Source organism: Xenopus laevis, chromosome 9_10L (genome assembly GCF_017654675.1).
Source record: "Xenopus laevis strain J_2021 chromosome 9_10L, Xenopus_laevis_v10.1, whole genome shotgun sequence".
NCBI classification, from domain to species: Eukaryota; Metazoa; Chordata; class Amphibia; order Anura; family Pipidae; genus Xenopus; species Xenopus laevis.
This window is the reverse complement of record NC_054387.1, coordinates 121389012-121413288: the sequence shown is the minus strand read 5'-3', so window position 1 is coordinate 121413288 and position 24277 is coordinate 121389012.

Here is a 24277-nt window from a genome sequence, read left to right as displayed (position 1 = left end):
GTCACATCAAAAATTGAAATTTAAAATATAATGCAGTGTTGCTCTGCACTGCTACAACTGGCATGTTTGCTTCAGAAACACTACTATAGTTTATATAAACAAGCTGATGTAGCCATGGGGGCAGCCATTCAAGCACAGGATACACAGTAGATAACAGATAAGTACTACTATAGTTTATATAAACAAGCTGCTGTGTAGCCATGGGGGCAGCCATTCAAGCTGTTGGAAAAAAGGAGAAAAGGTGCAGGCTACATAGCAGAGACCAGCTAAAACACCATTGTATTCTAAGCAGCAGCTTGAATGGCTGCCCCCATGGCTACACAGCAGCTTGTTTATAGAAATTATAGTAGTCTTACTGAAGCAAACACACAGCTTTTAACAGTGCAGGGTAACAGTATATTGTATATTAATTACTTTAAAACACTTACATTTTTTGGTGTTACTGTTCCTTTAACATGTTAATCACTGGGGTGGTCAAGGAAAGAGAAGGAAAGAGAGCGCCAACCCCACTTTACAACTCTGCCTTAAAGGAATAGTCCAGCGTGAAAATACAAACTGGGTAAATAGATAGGCTGTGCAAAATAAAAAATGTTTCTAATATAGTTAGTTAGGCAAAAATATAATGTATAAAGGCTGGAGTGACTGGATGTGTAACATAATAGCCAGAACACTACTTCCTGCTTTTCAGCTCTCTAACTCTGAGTTTAAGGGGGGCCACATGGGACATAACTGGTCAGTGAGTTTGCAGTTGATCATCAGCATTCAGCTCAGATTTAAAACCAACAGATATGACCCATGTGGCCCCCCTTCAAGTCTCTGATTGGTTACTGCCTTTACCCAGTTTTTATTTTGACACTGAATTCCTTTAAGAAGATAGGGGATGCAGGGCTGTTTTGGGGGGAAAGGTTGTGAAGGCTCAGGATGGGGGAAGATGGGTTGTGCAGTCAGGGCCGCCATCAGGAATTATGAGGCTCCATACTACTAAAAGTTAGTAGGGTTCCCCCAGGGGGGCTCCAGATATTAGCCCATTGGTCACCTGGGTGGGCAACAAAAATGGAGCCTCAATGGGAAAAAAGGTCTGGCTCTAATTCCCCCTTGCCACACCCCATTGTGCAGAAATCCTTCCTAAGATTGTTCCACGGTTTTGTTTGTGGAAAAAGCCCCCCCACCCAAAACAACACATATATATATATATATAGACATATTGTAAGTGCATAGGATTTAGGGTGAAACTAGACCATCCCATACCTCCCTCTCCCTCATGTTAGAAGGTCTTGCTCAGCTTATTATTACACACCTGGCCTTTAGGATGATTGAGTTTCATGACCTGCATCTGCAAGTTCCACACCCATTGTGCAGAAATCCTGCCTATGATCTTAGAAACCCCTCCCACTCCACTGCAAGCCCAAGTCTCTTGAGGACCCCCGAATGCCATTTTTTTTGGTCTCATTTGTGCTCCCTCTGCCATGAGGCCCTTTACTGGAGGATCCCCTGTATCTGTAAACCCCTGATTGTGGTCCTATGTTGACTAAGTGGGTTTTGTTAGTGAAACCAGGGCCCCAAGAATGACCTTTTCACAGACATATTGAAAGTGCATGTGATTTAAGGACACATTAGTCCATCCCATAATCCCCAACCCACGTTGCAGGGTCTTGCTAAGCTTATTGTTACACCCCTGGCCTTTAGAATGCTGTGAGTCTCATGACTCATAGAACTTGTTATTATTCATACAAGAGAATTATACAAGAGCAGAAGTTGAACTAAGATGAATATTGTGGTTTTGGGTGTAGCACACCCACCTTTGTGGCCTCTACCTTTGTTTGCATATACCACATTCCTTTCACATGAACCCGCACAGTATTGACAGAAATTTGCTGATTTATGTAACGTGAAGTTATGATAATGTAAGACCTTTAGGTGAAGACATGTTATCCAAGCCTCAGCAGAGTCAGCAGGTGTTTTGGGCTGAATCCTTCTGGCTTTAGATTTTTTCTAGATGGCACTAAAAAATCTCAAGCTACATGGGACAAGGCCCAGTCAAGGTTTCTACCATTTCGGTCAGTAGGAAATCTCCAGCATTACTCTCATTAAGGGTATTAAAAACCTTAATAAATGATGTCCATGGTGCCTATATATCATATATGTGAATAGGGTGCACTAAAATCTACAGCTGAGATTCATAAACAACAACATTCCTTGGAGAAGGACAGTCAACATCAATATTTATGGCTGAATGCCTGTGGTTGAACAACATGAGACGTAGGTCACGGTGGAAACTGGATTACTGGAGGGCATGGTGGGGCCCTGATTGATGTGCAAATTCAAGATATCATTGCAAATCGCTACATCTTCCTGGAGGTTTGGGGTGGTCAGAGAAGCTATTGCTATACTTTTAACCTTCCTGAAAATGATCAGTATAGATCAGGGATCCCTAACCTTTTTTTTTTTTTAGCAGTGAGCCACATTCAAATGTAAAAAGAGTTGGAGAGCAACAAAACCATGACAAATGTTCCTGGGGTGCCACATAAGGTCTATGGATGCCTATTTGGTAGCCCTGTGGGTACTGATAGCCTACAGGAGACTCTGTTTGGCAGCACATCTGGTTTTTATTCAACCAAAACTTGCCTCCAAGCCTGAAATTCAAAAATAAACACCTGCTTTGAGACCACTGGGAGCAACGTCCAAGGGGTTGGTAAGTAACATGGTGCTGAAGAGCTATTGGTTGGGGACCATTGGTATAGATCATAAGATATTTCAAACAGGTAAATACTCAGAAGCCTGGAGGAGCAGCTGAAGTTGGGTCACCCCAGCCACTGCTTTCGGGCTCCTATATGGGGTCCAGTCCCCAAGTTTGTAAATCAGGGCTCAGTAATATGGAACTTGGACTCAATTCAATGTCCAGTATGTTCTGACCATGCATATCAGTTGCTGCATCCAACCAAAGAGAATGAAACCCAAGAGCCCTCTCTCAAAAAATATGGTGACACAATATAGACTGTTGATGTATGAGTTGGGCGTTGCCATTGGAAAGGAACGAGGAAGAGATTATCTGCATTGTTTGCTTGAGATCTTTTGATTGGAGATGCCTCCTATGTCTCCACTCTACAAATATTTTTTAAAAATTCTCTCTATGTTGAGTACGCAATTTACGGCATGGGCACAATTGTGCAAACTGATGAATGGTCATTTAGGATTGCGTGACTTTCACAGAATGCATTCAAATACACCGGGTGTCAATTGACCCAACCATTGTGTCCACCCACACTTTTGTTTTCATTCGTAAATAAGCCCTTTTGTTTTTCATTTGACAAACATTTATTTTATTATTTTTTGGGTAGAATCCCACTTGTAACATTTCTCCATAGAATAAAAATCTGTGACTTGCCGCTACAATAAATAAACCCTTCCATACGCAACATCCACATGTCCTTTTCTTCCGTTTTAATAGATGCCCCTTTCTTGCATATTCCTAGGATCCAATCACATTTACATTAACCATGTATGTATTTATTAATGTCAAAACCTACATCTTTTTTCTAGTAGCTACAATCCATTGTTCATTTCCTTGATGAATTTGGTAGCCTTTCATTGGACCTGTTAAGTTTTTACAACTTTGGGGCTGAAAAAATAGTTTGGTCTAACCAGTGATTTAAAGAAGATGTGGTCTAACCAGTGATTTAAATCTTTATTTATTATAGTGTCTCATATCCCTATCTTGATGCATGAGAGGATCTTCAGGAATTGGGGCAACAGAATTATGTCACCAAGTATGTGATCTGGGAGCTCCAGGCATTACATGCCATATAATATTTGTATAGACACACTTGCTTTTGTCTTTGCACATTATTTCCAGCTTGTGGTTAATAACAATATTATGCATGTTTGTGAAGAAGGGAAGGTCAAACTGAAAACAAAGCCAACTAATTGACTCCAGGAGTTGATGGCACTGCTGAAAAACACCCAAAACAGCTCCCGGATACCACTGAGCTGGATTGCAAATGCACAACTGCCCAACAATTGTCACTTTCATTAGAATTTTCATCCCCCAAAATATTCATGGGGTGGTTTTGGGTATTCCGTGTGCCATCATAAGATTTAATAACTCTGAACTCCCTTACTTTCCGCATTATTATTAGAAAGTATGACTTTTAGTTTGATTTAAACAAGTAACCCCCCATAATTAAATGCACTAAGTTTGCCCAGGTGCAGTATCCCATAGCAACCTAAACGTGCTATCCATGATTAGGGCGCCAGATTTATGGATTGAAATTGCAGTCAACTCAAGCGGTGGAGCTGGGATGGGGGAGTGAGTAGCTTGTCTCTGGGTTATTGGCTCATGAACAATATAGAAACTCTACTGTACATGCTCCGCTTGCCTAGCCATTTAATCCTCAATAAATTAAGGCATAGTGGTGTTAGGCATTATTTACTGCTGCCTCTTCCTCCTTACAGCACAGTGATTTCTAAAATCCTTACAACTTGCAATTGGGGTATAAGTACAATATAATCAGCCAGATCAGAACTGATCCCATTGTCAGGCACCCAAGACAACTATTGGGTCACATAGAGGCATGCCCAGTCCCGCTTGGAGAGGGTGTAATTCCCACCCAACATTATTCTCCAACTGGTTCTGTCAATATCAGTCTGGGAGGCCTTAACACATTCACTCTGTTGAGGAAACACTTGCACATAACTTGATTCTATCTTTTCCTATTCTACTGGATCAACATAAATAGCTGAGAAATGGAACTCAGTGAACCTGTGATTAAGTCAAAACGCTACTGTACTATTTGCTTTGCACTCCTCTGTTTCTCCTCTTTTGTTTGACTCACCCTTGGACTGTATTCTTTTTTTTTCTCTGTTCAGCACAGCCAAATTAAATGTCTTCTTTCTAATGTAAACTGCAGACTGTAGATATACAGGGGTGTAACTTTGCACCCCCAGGCTCCTTTGATATTGACATTTACTGTAACTCATGTTCTCCCATTGACCTTTTTTTTTACCTCTTAGTAACATAGAGATGTAAAAAGTAGGGATGCACCGAATTCATTTTTTTGGATTTAGCTGAACCCCTGAATCCTTTGTGAACAGGGCCGGCCTTAGGCCAATTGGACCAATTGGGCCCAATTGGGCCCCGCACCTCTGGGGGGCCCCGCACCACAGGGCAGCACAGATAATATTTCCCTCAGCACATGATGCTGCCTGGCCTGCCCCCAACTTTGAGAGTCCAGCCCATCCCCAGATCCATAGGTCTAGCCTGCCCCCAACTCTCATAGGCCCAGCTTTCCTCCAACCTTGATAGGCCCTGCCTGCCCCAATCCAACCAAGCCTGCTCCCAAGCTGAATCGGCCCAGCCCCAAACTAATTGGCCCAGTCCACTCTCCTATTTCCTCCCTCCCTCTCTTACCCTGTGTGCCCCTATTATGTTACCTTGTCTGCCCCTTTCCTTTCTATTTTGTGCCTGTATGCCCTTAATTTCCTAAATACTTGGTGTGTCAGTAGCCAGCAACACTTTGTCTAGGGGCCCCGCCAACATGGTCCCAATTGGGCCCCACATTTGATAGGACCAGCCCTGTTTGTGAAAGATTCGGCCGAATACCGAACTGAATCCTAATTTGCATAAGCAAATTAGCGAGGGGGAGGGGAAAATAGTGCCATATACAAAGTATGTTTTGTGTCGAAAAGTCACATGATTTTAAGGATTTCGATTCGGCCAGGCACAAGGATTCGACTGCTGAAAATGGCCAAATACCGAACCGAATCCTGGATTCGGTGCATCCCTAGTAAAAACAGTTGGGGAGCAACACAAGCATGAAAAATGTTCCTGGGTGGTGCAAAATAAGGGCTCTTATTGGCCATCTGGTAGCCCCTATTTGGACCAGCAGCCTACAGGAGGTTCTGTCTGCCCATAAGTCTCATTTTTATGCAACCAAAACTTACCACCAAGCCTGGAATTTAAAAATAAGCACCTGCTTTGAGGCCACTGGGAGCAACATCCAAGGAGTTGGTGAGCAACATGGTGCTCAAGAGCTACTGTTTGACAATCACTGACCCAAGCCATCCTTCCTTTCAATTCTATTCATCTCCTGTATTATATATTATACTTTCTCCCCCCTGGGAGGTCCAGCAGTCATTGACTGCCATTTTCAAAGAACTTGGGCTATCACCTAAAGTGCAAGCCAATCAAGGAGTCAGTGTATTGAATTTGTACATGTAATACATTAAATTATACAACACAGCAGCAGGTGCTTCATTCTGCAAGCCAAGCATTCTTAACTAAACACACAGTGCCTACATTAAACTAACAAAACAAATTGCTTCCAGGAAGTATAACTGAAGGCCTGGGTGCTAATTATATATATGATGCTCAGCAAAACCTCAGTTACTATCCATGGACGCTGTTTGATTGTTGGCAGTGTGTAGGCAACGGGGGACTCTGTTGTGGGGCCACTGGTTAAGGAACATTGTATAGAAGTTGTATTATAAAGAATTGTACAAACATTGAGCATAAGTGGTCAAATATACACCTGAGTGCTCTCATAAGAACCATAGTATTATTTCATTATTGACTTTGGATTAGCTGCACCACCTTGCTGTTTGCCCTTGGCACCTGCACTACTGTATGTACACTACTACAGTCAATCAAGAGGCTTAGGGAAAGAACCGGTTAACCAGCAACAAAACACTTGTACCTTGTACAGAACATTGTCTTGTGTCAGCATGAGTGTGATTATATTTCACACTTATCTTGGGGGGAGAGTGTAGATCAAGAACAGACGTGGTTAGATATAGAACATGTGCAAATTAGTGTTTGTCTGTACATAAACCTGGAAATATCTTTGTGTTGTGGCAGAGCAAAAAAATGTAATATTATGTTAATATTTGTGGAAATATTGACCTTTGATTTACCAGGATACCAGAAGATCTCCTGGTGGTGGGTCCTAGTGGGTTCCAGCCAAGCACAATTCCCACCAGTCCTCATATTTCCAATATATAACACCTATAATCCTCTCTACATCTAGTTGTGTTGAGAATTTAATTTGGGTGTTAGGCTCTCTGATGGGCACCAGAAGGCAATGTCAATTTAATGTGACTGTCTTTAAGGGAATCAAAGGGTCAGGAAGTGTTCCAGAAGTCCCTGGTCAGTTGCTTATACCCTCAAGGAGGGATGGGCATACATGGGCAGAGTTAGGCTTCAGACCAAGTCAGCAGCTTGTAATCCTTTCTATAGGTGGCCAAATATGGCACAGATCTGGTTTGGTGTGTTTGGCCAGTTTAAAGGAGAACTAAAGCGTAACTAAAGAAGTAGCTAGAAATGTTGTACATTATGTTTTGGGCTTCTGTATCAGCCCAAGGCAACCACAGCCCTTTAGCAGTAAAGATCTGTGTCTCCAAAGATGCCCCAGTAGCTCCCCATCTTCTTGTCTGCTGATTCACTGCACGTGCTCTGTGCTGCTGTCACTTACTGAGCTTAGGGACCCACTCACAATATACAGTACACATAGAATAGAAATGTCACAATATAAGGCTGATTAGTAATTAATACAGATAATTACTACATGGCAGCACAGAAACCAGTGCAATTAGCATCAGAATTTAATAATCAGCAAACCTGTAACATCAGCTTATATTACAGCCAGGGAAGCTCATTTTCTGCTGGATAATTAGTGACGAGCCCTAAGCTTAGCTTCTCAACAGCCAATCAGAGCCCACTGAGCATGTGAGTGTCACAGACACTTTCCAAGATGGTGACCCCCTGTGACAAGTTTGAAGTCCTGGATCATTGCTGCTATTGACAAGCTGACTCTTTATTTTGTAGTATTCCCCAGGCCACACCTAGGAACTTCTGTGTTGTAGGGATCAAAGGGGTGTAGCACCCAATGTCGTTATCAGGCCACCCCCCCCCTGCAAAAAAAATCTTCAAAGAGGCCTGGTGCACAGCAATCCCTACCAAACCCTACTCCCCACCAACCCACTCCCCACCTCCTACTGCCATCTCCTGTCTGCATCCTTAATCTCCGCTCGCAGGTAGGAATGCGCCTGTGGACAAGGAATTCTTTAGAGTTATAGGGGCAAATTCACTAAGCGCCGAAGCGCCGAACGCTAGCGTTAATTCGCTAGCGTTTGGCATTTTCGTTACTGCGCAAATTCACTAACGAACGCTGGCGTAGTTTCGCTAGTGTTACTTCGCACCCTTACGCCAGGCGAATTTTCGCTAGCGACGTAACTACGCAAATTCACTAATTTGCGCAGTGTACTTTACATTTTAGCCAGCGGGTAGGCAGGGGAGGCAGTTCGGGGAGATTAGTTGCCCCACGATGAAGAGGAGATTTACCGCTGGGCGACTAATCTTCCCGAATCTGCCTGTGTGCCCTGACCCTTATACTTCCTTTCATGCACAACAACAGCAGTCTCATCTTGCTTTATGGCAGAGAGTCTGGGATTAGAGTGAGTCTCTTATTTAAAAACGCTCTTTTAACTTTATTAATTGATGGACCAGGGATAATATTTACCCGTGAGAGCAGGAAAAGATTAGAGCTCCGGCGGAACTTTTAAAACACATAAATATATGAAATTTGAACCTCTGCCGTGAATAAAGCGCAGGGCTAAACGTTGTGCAAATATTGAGCTGGATGATCAAACTGATGGAAACTGGGGTGAAAACATCTTACCTATAAAATACATGAATTACGCAGGTTCTGAGTAACCATTTGACCCCCCTCCCATGACGCAAAGTAGTAAAACATAAATGATGAATGTGTTATAAGGCAATTTGTCATGATCCCAAATATTTCTTTTGTTCTCTCTCTCTCTCTCTCTCTCTCTCTCTCTCTCTCTCTCTCTCTCTCTCTCTCTCTCTCTCTCTCTCTCTCTCTCTCTCTATAGCACTGCTGCAGGCAACAAACACGACCTGGAGAAACTTATGTTCCTTGTAACCTAATAATTGAAAGGCAACTCCACCCAAAACTTGTTTTTTTGCCAATTAAACTTGTTCAGTGATATTTGTAAATGTAATCGCTATTGTCTGTCTCGCTGTTTATGTTCTCTGAGCTGCTGGTTCTGACTCCTGAAAAAAATGTAGCAGAATCTTGCTGATTCACAGACCTGGAGGAGAACTGACTTCTGCTACATTGCTTCAGGAGTCAGACCCAGAAAGGCATAAACATCTACTGTTTTCAATAACAATTACTTTTGCAGCAGCTGGTGGGATCACATGCGACCCCACGTTAGTTCCATGAAAGAAACTGTTGCTATGTTTCTTTTATTTAAAGGGGTTGTTCAATTTGAAACTAACTTTTAGTATGATGTAGAGAGTTATAGTAGACAATTTGTAATTGTTTTTCATTTTTTATTATTTGTGGGTTTTTTTTTAAAGTTATTTTGCTTTTAGTTTGCAATTTCAGCCATCTGGTTGCTAGGATCTTAAAGGGCATGTAAAGGCAAAAAAATAAAATCCCATTTTTACTTTCTCTAATGAAAAAGAAACCTATCTCCAATATACTGTAATGAAAAAATGTGTAACGTTTTTGTAAGAAACCTGACTGTATGCAGTGAAATTCTCCCTTCATTTACTGCTGTGGATAGGAATTGTCAGACGGTCCCTAACTGCTCTGTAGGGAAACAATCATACTTATGAACAGCAGGGGGAGCCCCCGCCTTACTTCCCAGCCATGCAGAACTCAAGCAGCTTTGTTTGTTTCCCTGTAGAGCAGTCAGTGACTGTGTAGAGATTTGTATTGGATTTTATTTTGGCTTTACATTCCCTTTACTGTTTCCAACTTCAGATGCAGGGAAAAAGATCATTGAGCCAGATTTAAACAGATAAACTGGGATTCTATTTGGAGGATTAATTTGCTGCAGCCACTGGTTCTGCAGAGCTGGAGAAAGTTTGTATTAAACAAAACAAAAACTATAAAATCCACATTAGATTACATGATAACACAGGGCCCAGTGCAGTCTGTATATTCTGATTATTAATCAGTCTTGCTGTATCGGCTTCTGGCAGATATTATTTGACCTGTACTGTTTTGATCATTTATGACGATCCCTAAGCAGCCCAGACCACACTGAGCATGTGCACAGTCTTGGTCTTGCAAAGATGTTTAACAAAGTTACAAGATGGTGACCCCCTGTAGCCAACTTTGAAAGAATAAATTATTTGTTTGATTAGGCTTGTGGTGCAGTAAGTTCATGTTTATGTTTAGTATACAAAATACAGCATTTCTAGCCTTCTTCTAGTTTAGACTTTACTTCCCCTTTAATTCAACAAAAAATCGAAAAGCAGACGGCACTTCTGAAATTGGGGTTTATTGGAGTTCCTGCTGGAAAGACCTTACGCGTTTCGGGAGTTATCCCTTAGTCATATGACTAAGGGATAACTCCCGAAACGCATAAGGTCTTTCCAGCAGGAACTCCAATAAACCCCAATTTCAGAAGTGCCGTCTGCTTTTCGATTTTTTGTTGTGTGTACAGTGGGGACACTGTTTGACTGAGCACCTGGCCTGAGGGGAGAGCGGTGAGCTGTTTGCGGCCCCTTTTTTTGCTCTTTTGTCTACAGATTCCCCTTTAATTCCCCTAGCAACTGTGCATTGGTTTGAATAAGAGACTGGAATATGAATAGGAGAGGCCTGAATAAAAAGAGGAGTCATAAAAAGTAACAATAACAAAACATGTGTAGCCTTACAAAGCATTTGTTTTTTAGATGGGGTCAGTGACCCCCATTTGAAAGCTGGAAAGAGTCAGAAGAAGAAGGCAAATAATTCAAAAACTATAAAAAAATCAATAATGAAAACCAATTGAAAAAATTAAAAAATACTAAAACATACCTCCGAACTGTCCTGTTTTTCTTGGGACAGTTCCGATTTTGACTGCTCAGCTTGCAGTCCCGGATTGTTACTGAAATGTCCCGACTTTCTCTTTGATCTCCTGCACTGAACGGCCAGAAAAATATACTAAGTTTCTAACTTAATTTGCTTTTGGCAGAGAACCCAGAATAAGTGGCAGCTGAACTTAGATACTTTTGTAACAATTTAAGATAAGCAAAGAAACAATTGTTACATGGCTATGACATGGCGATTGGCTGAACAGCTATTAGCTTTCACCACTAAATTGCAAGCTACACAATAGCAAATTGTCACTAATGCACATTAAAGCCCCTCCACCCTTTTGTATAACTCTCAAATGCAATGCTCGTTGTATAATTTTTTATCCAGATCTAGTAACCCCTAGCAACCAATAAGAAATGCCAAGTGAATGCCACTTGCTGATTGGTTGCTAACAGTTGCTAGATCTAGTGCAAACCCTGCCCTGGTTATATGCAGTAAATCCTTCATGCTGGAATAAGTGACAGTGGTCTCTGCTGATGGGGGTTCTGAAAAGTATATGGAGGCTGCTGGAGGGCCCTAAATGTTATTGCCCTATACTTAACAATATACAAGAAGGGGTTTTCCCCTGCTTAATGTTCCCACGCCATAACTCAGTAAAGGTATTTGATAGAAGGAAATACATTTCATTTAATGGACTAAATAGAGGAAATCAGTATGGCAGCTCACGTAATGATAAATAAATATGCAGGTGAATAAGACGGCGTGCAACAATGCCCATAATAATTCCTCTATATTTACTGAACATTTACAGGAACATAAAGGGAAAGTAAACAGCAGAAAGTATTTTGCAGTGTATATATATACACACACACGTCCAAAAACAGTGGCATGTTTTCTTATTGCATGACAGGCAGCTGTATTGACAGTCCCTAGAGGACAATAACGAGGCTTAGCCCGGCTCATGTGAGAAAAGAAAACATGAAAATCGAAGCTCACGGAACCTTCTACTGTATTTGGCGGCATAATGGAAAGATCCTGTTATAGATTCCTGCAGGGGAAACTATTCAAGGCGGCGTGTGCATAATTAGGTCAAAGAATATTTCAAACTTATGATTTTCCTAAACGATTTTTCCACTCATATATGAGTTGCCAGAGGGGGAGTCAAGTCGGTTGGGGGGGGTCATGAAGTAGAAGAGGACTTTGTGTTGGTTTGGATGGAGGTTGGAAGAGTTAGAGTCAGGGACTCTGCACATGCTCATTACAGGCCTAAGCATGCACCTATTGCCAACAGTTACCCCAATCCCTTCCCTTCGCTGCTGGATTTAGAGGCAAGAGTCTGCTGGTTGGCTGGGGAGGAGTTTTTGTTACCCCATTTTGACTGCACCCCTAATGTTGCCACCTTAGACATGGGATCTCAATTCAATTGTAGGCTGGCAGAAAACTGGACTTCACTCCAAAATAATGCAAATAAAAAACAATTTATTACGCAAAAAGGGGCATCTCAGAGGCTATGACTAAATGCCCATAAGGCACGAAACGCGTAAGGCCACCCTCTGAAATGTTCCTTTTTGCGTGATAAATAATTTTTTATTTGCATTATATTTTGGAGTGAAGTCCAGTTTTGTGCCAGCCCAGCGTCGGACTGGGCCCCGGCCTTCATGAGCCTCCGCTGGCCCAGCCCCCCCTCCTCTAATCTCTGGGCCCCCAAATAAAGTGAATTGAGGTGCTGATTGCTCGCCACACGTTTGGTGAATGCGCGCCGCTGTTCATGCTGCGCTGTCCCGTGCGCCGACGTTTATGCATGCAGGCGGGGGGGGGCCCGGAGGTTAGTGACCTCGTGGGCCCCCCATGTCCAATCCGACCCTGTGCCAGCCTACAATTGAATCGAGATCGATGTATGATATAACCTCCCAAAGCTGAAGGTCTGGGGCTTGAACACCTGGACCCCCTGTTAGTATTGGTAAGTGTACCTTACTGCCTACAAGTTCACAATACTGGATAGTTTTTTACTTTTTTTCCCTTTCGCCCTTTATTATTATGTACCCAAGACATGGGTCCTCAATGGCTATATGGGAAATATGGCCCTACCCATACCTCCCAACATTTTGTAAATAGAAAGAGGGAGAAAAAGAATTGATGCGTGGAACAGTTTGAAATTTTTGATCACGCCCATTTTTGTTGCCACACCCCCTAATTACAATGTTTGTTCTCCAAAATTTGGCAGGTTATGTCACATGTTTTTTTTATGTGTTATTACAGTTTTGCTAATGAATGTGAATTGCCCTTTAAGTCACAGTTTTCCCAAGAGACCTCCTTATCTTAAATTGTTACAATTGCTTATTTTCTTATCTTAAATTGTTACAAGTGCACGTATTCTGGGCTCTCTGCCAAAAGCCAACTAAGCTTTAGAAACTTTCTTTTTTTGGCTGTTCCGTGCAGGAGATCAAAGAGAAAGACTGGACATTTCAGTAACAATCCAGGCCTGCAGGTTGAGCTGTCAAAATCAGGACTGTCCTGCAAAAAACGGGACAGTTAGGAGGGATGTCTACCTACATGTTTGAACCTACTGGAACTGGTACTGATGCTGGGCACAAAGAACAATGACCTTTGTACTGTCAGTGTAGGGGTACTCTCCCATGGGTACAGGGGATTATGGGATCACTGAATAGTTGTGTTGCCATTTAGAGAAACTCATAGATACCCCTGGGTGCATTGCCTTTAAGCAGGGGTCCCCAACCTTTTTTACTCGTGAGCCACATTTAAATGTAAAAACAGTTGGAGAGCAACACAAGCATGAGAAAGTCCATGGGGATGTTAAATAAGGGTTGAGATTGGCTGTTTGGTAGCCCCTATATGGACTGGAAGCCCACAGGAGACTCTGTTTGGCAAACGTGCCTCTAAGCCATGAATTCAAAAATAAGCATCTAATTTAAGGCCACTGGGAGCAACATCCAAGGGATTGGTGAGCAACATGTTGCTTGCGAGCCACTGCCTTAAAGGATAAGTAAACCTTAAAAATAAGTGAATATAAAATTAATGAGGGGGCTATTCTAAGCACTTTTGCAATGTACATTCATTATGCATTCATTTTTAATTTCAAGATACTTAGGGAAATATGTACTGATAATATGAATGAATTTTGAAAGAAAGGGGCTGTTCTGATGTTCTTCTGTTTAGGAAAGATTTCAGAAAGGTTTCAATTTTTTTTTCCTAAGCAGAAGAACATCAGAGCAGCCTCTTTCTTTCTCCTGACAACTTCCTTGACTACTTGGTGGTCAGACTGGTCAGAAAATGACCAGCAGGTGGCGCTGTTGTAACAAAATTCATCCATATTAACAGTACATGTATCCTTTAATATCCCGTAATTAAAAATAAATAAATAATGAGTGTACATTTCAAAAGTGCTTAGAATAGCCCCCTCATTAATTTTACAATCACTTATTTTTAAGGTTTTTTTTATCCTTTATTGCAGCAGGGACATCCTAGTAACATCGCAAGGCTTTCCTCTTCTCAGTAACCTCATTTTCTGCTGAAAGAATGCTGAACAGCAGATGACACCCCTGTTTCATAATCGTTATATTAGCAGTGTAAAAAAATAGAAAAAAAAAAAATTGTTGAAAATGTAACTGAAGAGCAATTTTGACATGTTTTTACATTAATCTGAATATTTACATTTCCTTAAACACTGTACTCTTTCTAGAAAGGCAATGAAACGATACTTAATTCTTTGCAGAACAAAAAAAAAAATAGCTGCTCCTGGCCTTTTATTGTAAGGCTTTTTCAAAAGCTTTTTGTTTATAGGAGTTATTAAATGTCATTAAATATTTTATGCAGCAGTTAAATCTGTTTCGGCCGTTAATCCACAGGGCTTGTATTGTACCTGTACATCACTTATTGCTGTTATACTGCCCTCTAGTGATGAGAAGAAGAAAGCAAAGTGGTGGCGGTATTTGCGATTATGGATATTAAATTACTTTAGCAATGTCAGACTGGCAGTGTCGTCATTAGGGATATTGGGCCCCATCCTAATAAGTTAGCTGCGCCCTCCCTGCCATGGGTCATTAATAGTAATGGTGAATTTGTCCCGTTTCATTTCACGAAAAACGTGCTAATTTCCTGCAAAATAAGTGAAACGGCGAAAAATACACAAACTGCAAGTTTTGACGCCTGAGTAAATTTGTGGGCGCCAAAACTGACCCTGGAGACAATTTGGCGCGCGCCTATTTTATCCAATTGCATTAAAGTCAATGGGCAGGATTTTTTCATGGCAAATTCACAAATTTATTCGCCGGCAGCAAAACACAGTAATTTGCTGTGAATTTGCGCCTGCCGAATAAATTCACCCATCACTAGTCATCAAATATGAACCCTTTTGTGATTTAAGCAGACGGCCCTGCCAACAGGATTCTGGGAACTGTAGTTTAGCAGCAGCTGGAGGGCCACAGGCTACACAGATTAACAAATAATTTAGCAATCCCCCCCAATGATTTTGGGTTTAGCTCTCCTTTAAATGCACATTTTCTAAACCCTGGCCACTGCCTATGTCCCTGGTAGACTTATTGCTGATTGATCACTATCAGAGGCTCTTCCCCTGTGCAGTTTAGCACTGATGTTAGTAAATCAGCCCCATATTGTCCATGCGTGCAGGTGCAGATTTTGGGGACTGGATCATGGATCAGCCAATCAAACTGAACTGCATCATTTCCAAGATTTAAAAATAATAATTTAGGGAGACTGTTATTGGAACATTGTGCTATACAAGGTGCATTAAAAGGGGGGGGGAAGGGCATGATATGTCCAGGGCCGCCATTAGAAATCACGGGCCCCGTACAACAAAATATTTGGGGCCCCCTGGGCCCCGCCCACACTGGCACCTAAGCCCCACCCCATACCCCACCCACTCCACATCACAGTTAAAAGACCACACAGACATCAGCGCTAAAAAAGTAACCTCCCCCACACACAAGTTATAAAAAGCTATTATTGGTCCAGGGCCCCCTTATAAGTTAAAAAAACATTGGTTCCAGGGCCCCCCATAAAAGTTTTTTTAAAAAATCATTGGCCCCCCTTACAAGTTGAAAAAAAATTGGGGCCCCAAATTTTTTTTTTAAAAAAACCAAAACATTAGCGCCAGGGCCCCCCTTACAAGTTAAATATAAATTGAGGCTCCAAAAAATATTTTTTAAAAAAACATTGGTGGCAGGGGCCTATAGAATATGAAAATAATACATTGGTGGCCAGGGGATTAAAAAAAAAATACATTGGTGTTCAGAGGAATTGAACTTGTGGCTTCAGGACAACTTCGCCTTCTTTCATGACTTCGGGTCTTTTCACCGCTTCAGGACAATTTCGGCTGTTGAGAAATGGCCGCACGGCTCGGGCGCTTGTATGGGGGCCCCGGCTCTTTCAAAACTGCAGCACTGCCGGGCCCCCCTTCATGGGGGGCCTGGGCCCGAGACACTTGTCCCCCCTATCCCCCCCATTCTATAAATTGTTTTAACTATGGTATTTAGTATAACAATGCCACAGATAACGCAGCTATAATATATACATGGAAATAGACTCTAACTTCTCAGAGAAGGCATACCGACAAGGAACCAAACCCATGTAGGCAATAAATGGCCAAGGTGTAGACCTCCCTCCCACCTTCTGAACTGCCACAGCCTTGCCCCGCTAAATTGGTCTTCCAAAGGCAGAGTTACCTGGATCTGACTAGAAGCATACAGTGTAGAAATCAGAACCAGGTAATGGAGAACAAGGGAGCAGAAGGGAAGTCTAAGGAAATGGTGGCCATCAAACCAGTGAGCTTCTCAGTAGAAAGACTGTTACTGGGGAGCAGAGCTGTTTTGGGTGTGAGATTGTGCCAGTTCAGGGGTCCTGTGTTGGACAAATGAGTTGAGCGCTCCTTTCATTCTACAAGACCTTTCCAGATTGTTGCAGTGCCTAAACCACAATACACGATGTTATATTCCTGTTTGGTCCTGCTTGAGAGATACTCAACATACCTGTGATCTTGAGCTGCAGTGAGTTGGCTTATGTGGGCTTCCTGCAAGCACAGATTGTCCTCTTCAGCTTGAGCGCAAGAAACAAGTGTTATTGTCCAAAAGAGAAGGAGTTCCAAACTCTGGACAGTGGATGGTGGGGTAGACTTGGAGATATAAAATTAGTAAAGGCAGCCAGGTTGAAGCCAATGCCCGGTGAGAAGGTTCCACAATTGGAAATGTTTAGAGATGATACAAAGCGTTCTAGAGAAAACCTGTGGAAGGAATACAAGTCATCCTTGGTTAGCTAGTGCACGTGCCAAGAGAAGTCTCCTGAGGGAAACCCAAGCAGCATCCTGAATTCCACCTGCAGTGACATCAGTCATGAGCATAAATGGAACATCCAACCAGCCTATTGCAGGGCCCGTTTCCATAGGAGGCATGTGGCTTGTTTATCCCTTGTCTACTGAGTTGCGTGCTGAGGTTTCATCTAGGCTTGAGATGTTTATTCATCCCCTCGAGAGTTACTGCTAACGAGGCCATAAAAACCACATGCAGTCTCTTGGTCTTGCTAACGAGCGAATTAGAGACTATGTGAAATCCCCAGAATGTCATCATCATCAATGTTTGTAATAGAACAATCCACAGGGGACTTCCATGGGGCTTACATATACAGCATGCATAATGTACTGGGGTTATAGCTTTGATATTGACCTGGGCGTGGTAATTGGAGGAAAGACAATCACAACCCTGCCGTGACAGATCTGAGAGCAGAGTGAAGATCTTAGAAAGGAAAGTGCAAGTTGTATTATGATCTTAAAACTGCTGACATAATTCATTTCCAACAACAGCGCCACCTCGTGTTCATTGCTGCTGACTGGCTACAGACTACAGGAGGCTGAAAATTCTTTTTGTGAGAAAAGCAATGTTTTGTGATTGCAGTAGCCGTCAGCTGACATGAACAGAAGGTGGCGCCAGCAAGGAACTTAAAAAATAAGCACCTGCTTTGAGGCCACTGAGAGCAACATCCAAGGGGTTTGTAAGTAACATGTTGCTCACGTGTCACTGATTGAAGATCACTGTATTAGGAGGTCATTTAAATAGACTCTGGACAGATGTGTGTCCGTTTTTTTATTTAAATCCAGTACATGTCCATGAAAGAAAAGTGTACAAAACTAGTATTCCAATATTACACAGGAAAGGCATCATACTGGAAGATTTTCTTATTTTACCCCATGGGAAAACACTCAATTAGAGAGAGAGAAGGGAAAGGAAAGAAGCAGAGAAGGAGGGATAGTGAAAAGGTGGTGAGAAGATCTAGGGGGAAATTCACTAAAGGGTGAATTTTCACCTGGGAAGGCTTCGCCACACTTTGTGGCACTTCATCAGACGTTAATTCGCAGCACATGCGCTAATTCATCAAAATGCAAAGTTATATTTCTGGCAAGCGTAAATTCGTCAGCGTGAGCTTCCGATATCGTTCAGTTCTGCCTAGTGAAACTCACTTACGCTTACTGCCTGGCGAAGGGGAAACGTAATGGAAAATTTGCACTAGCGACTGTCACTTTGGCCTTTAGTGGGGGGAGATGGCGGTGGTTGTGAGGAAGCAATTGAATCTAGAAATTCTTGTCCACAAGCCTTCAGGTAGGTTTTAAGTCGTTAGTTATATTTGTCACTTATATCATCTTCCATATGTTTTTAACTTGTCCCAGTTTAGTCCATGGGGTCAAGCCAGTCCAGAAGATGGTCAGGTGTGTTTTGCTTCCTGTTAGTGTATGATTTATTTTGTAGGATCCGGAGATTCCAAATTTTGGTGAATTTGGAGGTGCAGCACCTTGCAGTTTAAAAAACAGAAAGTTTTTGCGCTACTAGATTTATACAGAAATTGATCGTGGGTGGGTGCTCATCTTTCCATTTGGTGGCCATGGTTTTTTCTTTGCGTGAAACAGCAAGAAGATGAGCAGTGTTCTCTCTGTGTCCATTAGAAAGTTTAGAAGCAGGACTGTGGGTGGAATTGTACCAGTTGCGCCGTCACATGAGAAAGGAACGAGGGGATTTCTGTCCAGAACATTTGAATTTGGGGGCAGATCCAAGCCATATGGTAGAAGTCAGTGTTGGAGCTCTTGCCAGGGCCGGATTTTGGAAGGCGGCACCCCAAGATCACAGTGCCGGCTGCTACTTGTGCTCACACCCCATGGTTCTAGTGCCAGCCCTGCAAGGTCCTAGCGCTGGCACCTCATGGTCCTAGCACCCGGACCCTCCCGGCACGAGTTTGGGTCCCCAGTGCTCCTTAGGGAAGCGGCTGGGCAGCATGCCGCCCCTAAAGTTTTGCCGCCCTAGGCCCGGGCCTTTGTGGCTTTGCCACAAATCCGGACCTGGTTCTTGCACCTATCACACAGATCTAGAAATGCAGGATTGATTTTGTGGACTTGGGGTGTGTAATAGGCCCGGTGTAGATATTTAAACTGTATAAGTCTGGCACTGGATCGGATTAAAGGGTGTAATTAAAGAGCAATTCCTTTCAGTGTCTGGCTGCACTCTGTACCTTGCGCTAGGTAAAAAATACTGGTACAAGGTGCAGATCAAAGTGCTGGTGGGTGCAAGACAACTCTATCCTTGCTGTCTGCCATAGGGATTGAGTCTGTTTTTTGCACTTTGCACCTTGCACCATGCACAAAGCAAATGACCCCCTAGAGTTCCAGCTGAAACCAGTTGGTAGTTGCAAAATCACCACCTAGGATTATGTTGGGAATCCCATTTTTGTACCTACCAACTGGTTTCCACCTTTTTAAGGAAAAAAAAATACTTCCCTATTAATAACATTGGGATCAACCAACATTTTTACCGGCCAGGTGGCAACCCTAGTTGGGATAGGCTATGGGAAGGCCCAGACTGGGATTCAAAATAGACCCTGGCATTCCAAGTACACAGAGGCCCAAACAGCCCCCCACCAGCCCAATAAATATATATATATATATATATATATATATATATATATATATATATATATATATATATATATATATATATCCATGTAGAAAGCTGAAGCACACTGGGATTTGTCAATTGCATCCAATTTGCCCAATTATGTATTGCTTAACCAAAATCCACAAAAACATGTGTAATCCCCCGGGTAGACCGATTGTTTCATCGAGGGGCAGTTTGTTACACCCCATTGGTTTATACCATGATCACCATTTGCAGAGTACGGTCCAGGCTTTACCCTACTTTCTAAGGGATACACAACAGCTATTGGAAATTTTTTTCAAATACGATTCTCCCAGAAGGACCTATTGTACTAGCCAGTATGGATGTATGTAGTCTATACACAATAATTCCACATCGTGAAGAAACAGAAGCAGTGCATTGGGCATTACTTAACTCTACTACATATGAGGGCCCACCCATTAACTTTATTTGCCAACTTTTAGAATTGACATTGACATTGACTTTTAGAATTGACATTGAACTATTTTCGCTTTGAGAAACAATATTATCTACAGAAGGAAGGCACGTCGATGGGCGCTGCAATGGCTCCTGCTTATGCCAATTGTTACATGGCCTACTATGAACAGCATAATGTTTTACCCAAGTTTGGGGAATCTCTGGTGTTATATCTACGCTATATCGATGATATATTAATAATATGGCGGGGTGATGCAATTGAGTTGTTGAATATGGTAGACCACCTTAATGCCTTAAATTCCCCAGTAAGATTTACGGTCACACATAATATACAGAGTATTCAGTTTTTGGATGTCAGACATAATAATGGATTGGGTTATAAATTGTATCGTAAGCCAACGGGTAGAAATACTCTGTTGTATTCCACAAGTTTTCATCCGCCCAGTATTAAGAAAGCGGTCCCTTTTTCACAATATTTACGCACTATGCGAAACAATTCGAATCAGGATATACGTGAAAGGCAAATTTTGGAAACTTCTGATAGGTTTAAACAAAGGGGATACCATCAACATGTACTAACCACATCCATTGAAAGGGCTCGAGATCATTTGGTGCAGACGCACGATACCCAAGAGAAAACATGTCCAAGTGAACAGAACCGTTTTATCGTAACATCCAGTTATACTTCTGGTTCCATGGCAGTTAGAAATATCGTAGAAAATAGTTGGCCTATTTTGAAAAGTGATAAAAAACGATCCCAATCGCTAACTCAAAAACCGCTGTGATCTTACTCAAACCCTCTGATTATCAAAAGTCAGACTCCTTTGTATTTTCTATTAAAAGAAATTTATCAGTTTTAGTGAAAGACATATTTGATGCACTTAAGAAAACCTTAATGTCTTGGTCAAAACTTAAAGAAGAGTACAAACTTCATGATTCTGATAGATATTATTACTCCGCTTGTCAATGTGATCTTTCTCTGCTACATAATAAAAAAAACCTGGTTTTAGCTGATCACAAGCTTGCAGACGATCTGACAGAATTTTTGGAACTCCCCTGTTTGATCTCTATAAGCTCTTTATCTAAATTTGGAGTGTTTATGGTACAGACTCACACCCATTATCAAAACCTTCCATCAAATGGTCTGAGTTTTTACAATGCCAAGGGGCCGATTCACTAACTTCGAGTGAAGGATTCGAAGTAAAAAAACTTCGAACTTCGAAGTGTTTTTTGGGCTACTTCGACCATCGAATGGGCTACTTCGACCTTCGACTACGACTTTGAATCGAAGGATTCAAACTAAAAATCGTTCGACTATTCGACCATTCGATAGTCGAAGTACTGTCTCTTTAAGAAAAAACTTCCACCCCCTAGTTCGCCATCTAAAACCTACCCCATAGATAGGAAGGTCCCCATAGGCTTGCCTAAGTTTTTTTGGTCGAAGGATAATCCTTCGATCGTTGGATTATTCCTGCGATCGAACGATCAAACTATTTGCGGTAAAATCCTTCGACTTCGAAGTCGAAGGATTTTAATTCCCAGTCGAATATCGAGGGTTAATTAACCCTCGATATTCAACCCTTGGTGAATTGGCCCCCAAGTGTCTTGCTCAGATTTGGTGAAATCTATTAATGATTACAATAAATTAATTTTAGCAGAGAGTTGGAGGATACAACATTATAAGCTTATCCATCTAGGTTATGGAATAATTTACTCTAAAACTTCCTCTAATAGTCCTATTTCATAGTGTCCTAAATGTGGCGAGACTAATGTGTCACTTTTCCATCATCTATGGTCTTGTCCAAAGATTGATCTATTTTGGAGGGAAGTCACTACATTTTTGAATTATGAACTGAGGATAAAAATTCAATTGTCTCCTTGCTTTGCTTTATTGCACCTAGATAACATGATGCTTTTCTTCAGTTCCTAAGACACATTTTATCTCCCATGAGAGTAAAGGTGGCCATACATGGAGAGATCCGTTCGTTTGGAGATATCGCCAAACGAGCGGATCTCCCTCCGATATGCCCACCTTGAGGTGGGCAATATTGGGCTGATCCGATCGTGGGCCCTAGGGCCCAACGATCGGATCCTAGCGAACGCGAACGGGCGGTCGGATCGCGGGACCGCATCAACGAACAGATGCGGCCGCGATCCGACGGGATTTTTAGTCCCTTCCGATCGAGATCTGGCCGACTTTTGGCCAGATCTCGATCAGGGAAGGCCGTCGGGGGCCCCCATACACGGCCCAATAAGCTGCCGACTCGGTCTGTCGGCAGCTTTTATCGGCCCGTGTATGGCCACCTTAAATTATTGACTATTTTTTTTCTAGCTGCTTCTAAGAAAGCTTTATTTAATTCATGGTTACATAAGGAACCCCCCTCATTATCGGACGCCATTTCCTATATGAACCAGCTTAGCTGGCAAGAAGCTTTAATATCTAAAACCAAAGGGAAAAATTCCAAAGATTCTTTTAGGCTAATTTGGTCTCCTTACTTTGTGATCTGTAACTCCAATACTGGTGATCAAATAATGCGGTTTCTTAATTTGTAAGAATATCTTTCCTGCATTCCAGTCGATGAATGGGCTCTTTTTTTTTTTCTTTTATTACATGTACATCCACTGGCTTAGTTAATTTTCGTTAGTTTTCTGGAATGGTATACAGTTTTGATAGCATCATGCCATTGTATCGAATGCAACATATTTTCTTCATCTGCATAACATTTGCTGTCATCCTGATTTCATTTCATTAATATGAAAATCAAATAAAATATTTTAAAGTAAAACCCGCTGTGGGGATACAAACGTGGACCGAACTTAAAGGACCTATTAGTGCCGACAGACCAATTAAATGTTATGAGCCTGGGGGAAACATTTTAAGTAAATTAACGAAAGGTTGCTACAAATGTGCAGGATGCATTACATGTCGATACATGTCACCAGGCAAAACATTTAAACATCCCCACACTGGGAAAGAGATTCATATTAGGCACCGTATCTCGTGTACATCCACACATCTTATTTACATTATAACATGTCCTTGTGGTTTGACATACAGTATGTTGGGAAAACGCGGAATACCCTACGTGAGAGGATGGGTAATCACAGGTCTTCGACTAAAAAAGCTTTTGAAACCGGTAAATCGGACTTACCACTACCCCAACATTTCTTAAAAATGGGTCACAATCTCCCGACCTTTAGATTTATGGGCATAGATGTAGTGATTGGGATCGTATGCTGCTACAAAAGGAAGTTTTTTTGGATCAAAATGCTAAATACTATTGCTCCCAGAGGACTTAACGAATACTGTTCATTTACTTGTTTCTTATAAAAAATCAAAATATTTCCATCATCTTTTTATTGACTTAAAGGGCACCTATCACAGCCAAAATCAAACACATATTAACAATCTGACCAGTACAAGCTAAACACGTTTAATCAAACTACATATATAGTTTTTTGAAAAAACTGCAGGTTTTAAAAAAATCCCTTACTTTGTCAAATGGGTTCTTTCACTGAGGGAGGCCATACTGTGACTATAACAGAGACTCTAATATGCAAATTTCAGGAGCATGCTCAGATTGTAACACTGCTTAGAGTATTCTACCCAGAATGCCTTGTTTAAGTAAATTCCTCCACTAGAAGTATCAGGAGATTTCCCTATCTTGTCCCCTGCTGGTGATGTCATTATGCAAATGAAGGGCACCCACTAACTTCCAGCAGGTGGCAGCACTACTGAACAGCAGCTAACACACAGGTTTGGCTGATTTGAAAATAGCTTAGAAGGGTTGATAAGCAAGCAAGGAATTTGAACTGAGCATGTGCGAGATTTCAGAGCTACAGTTGGCTGGGAAGATATAGGTAGGAGGAGCCAGTGAAATCCAAGATGGCTGCCTCAGCTAGAACTGCAGGGGAGATAGGGGAGATCTTGCAGAAGGAATAGTGAGCTGATCATTTACATTACACAAACAATTCTAACTGTTTTAAAAATCAGATTTCTTGAACTTTCACATAGTGTATTTACTAATGATTTTGGTCATGATTGGTGCCCTTTAAAGTAATAAG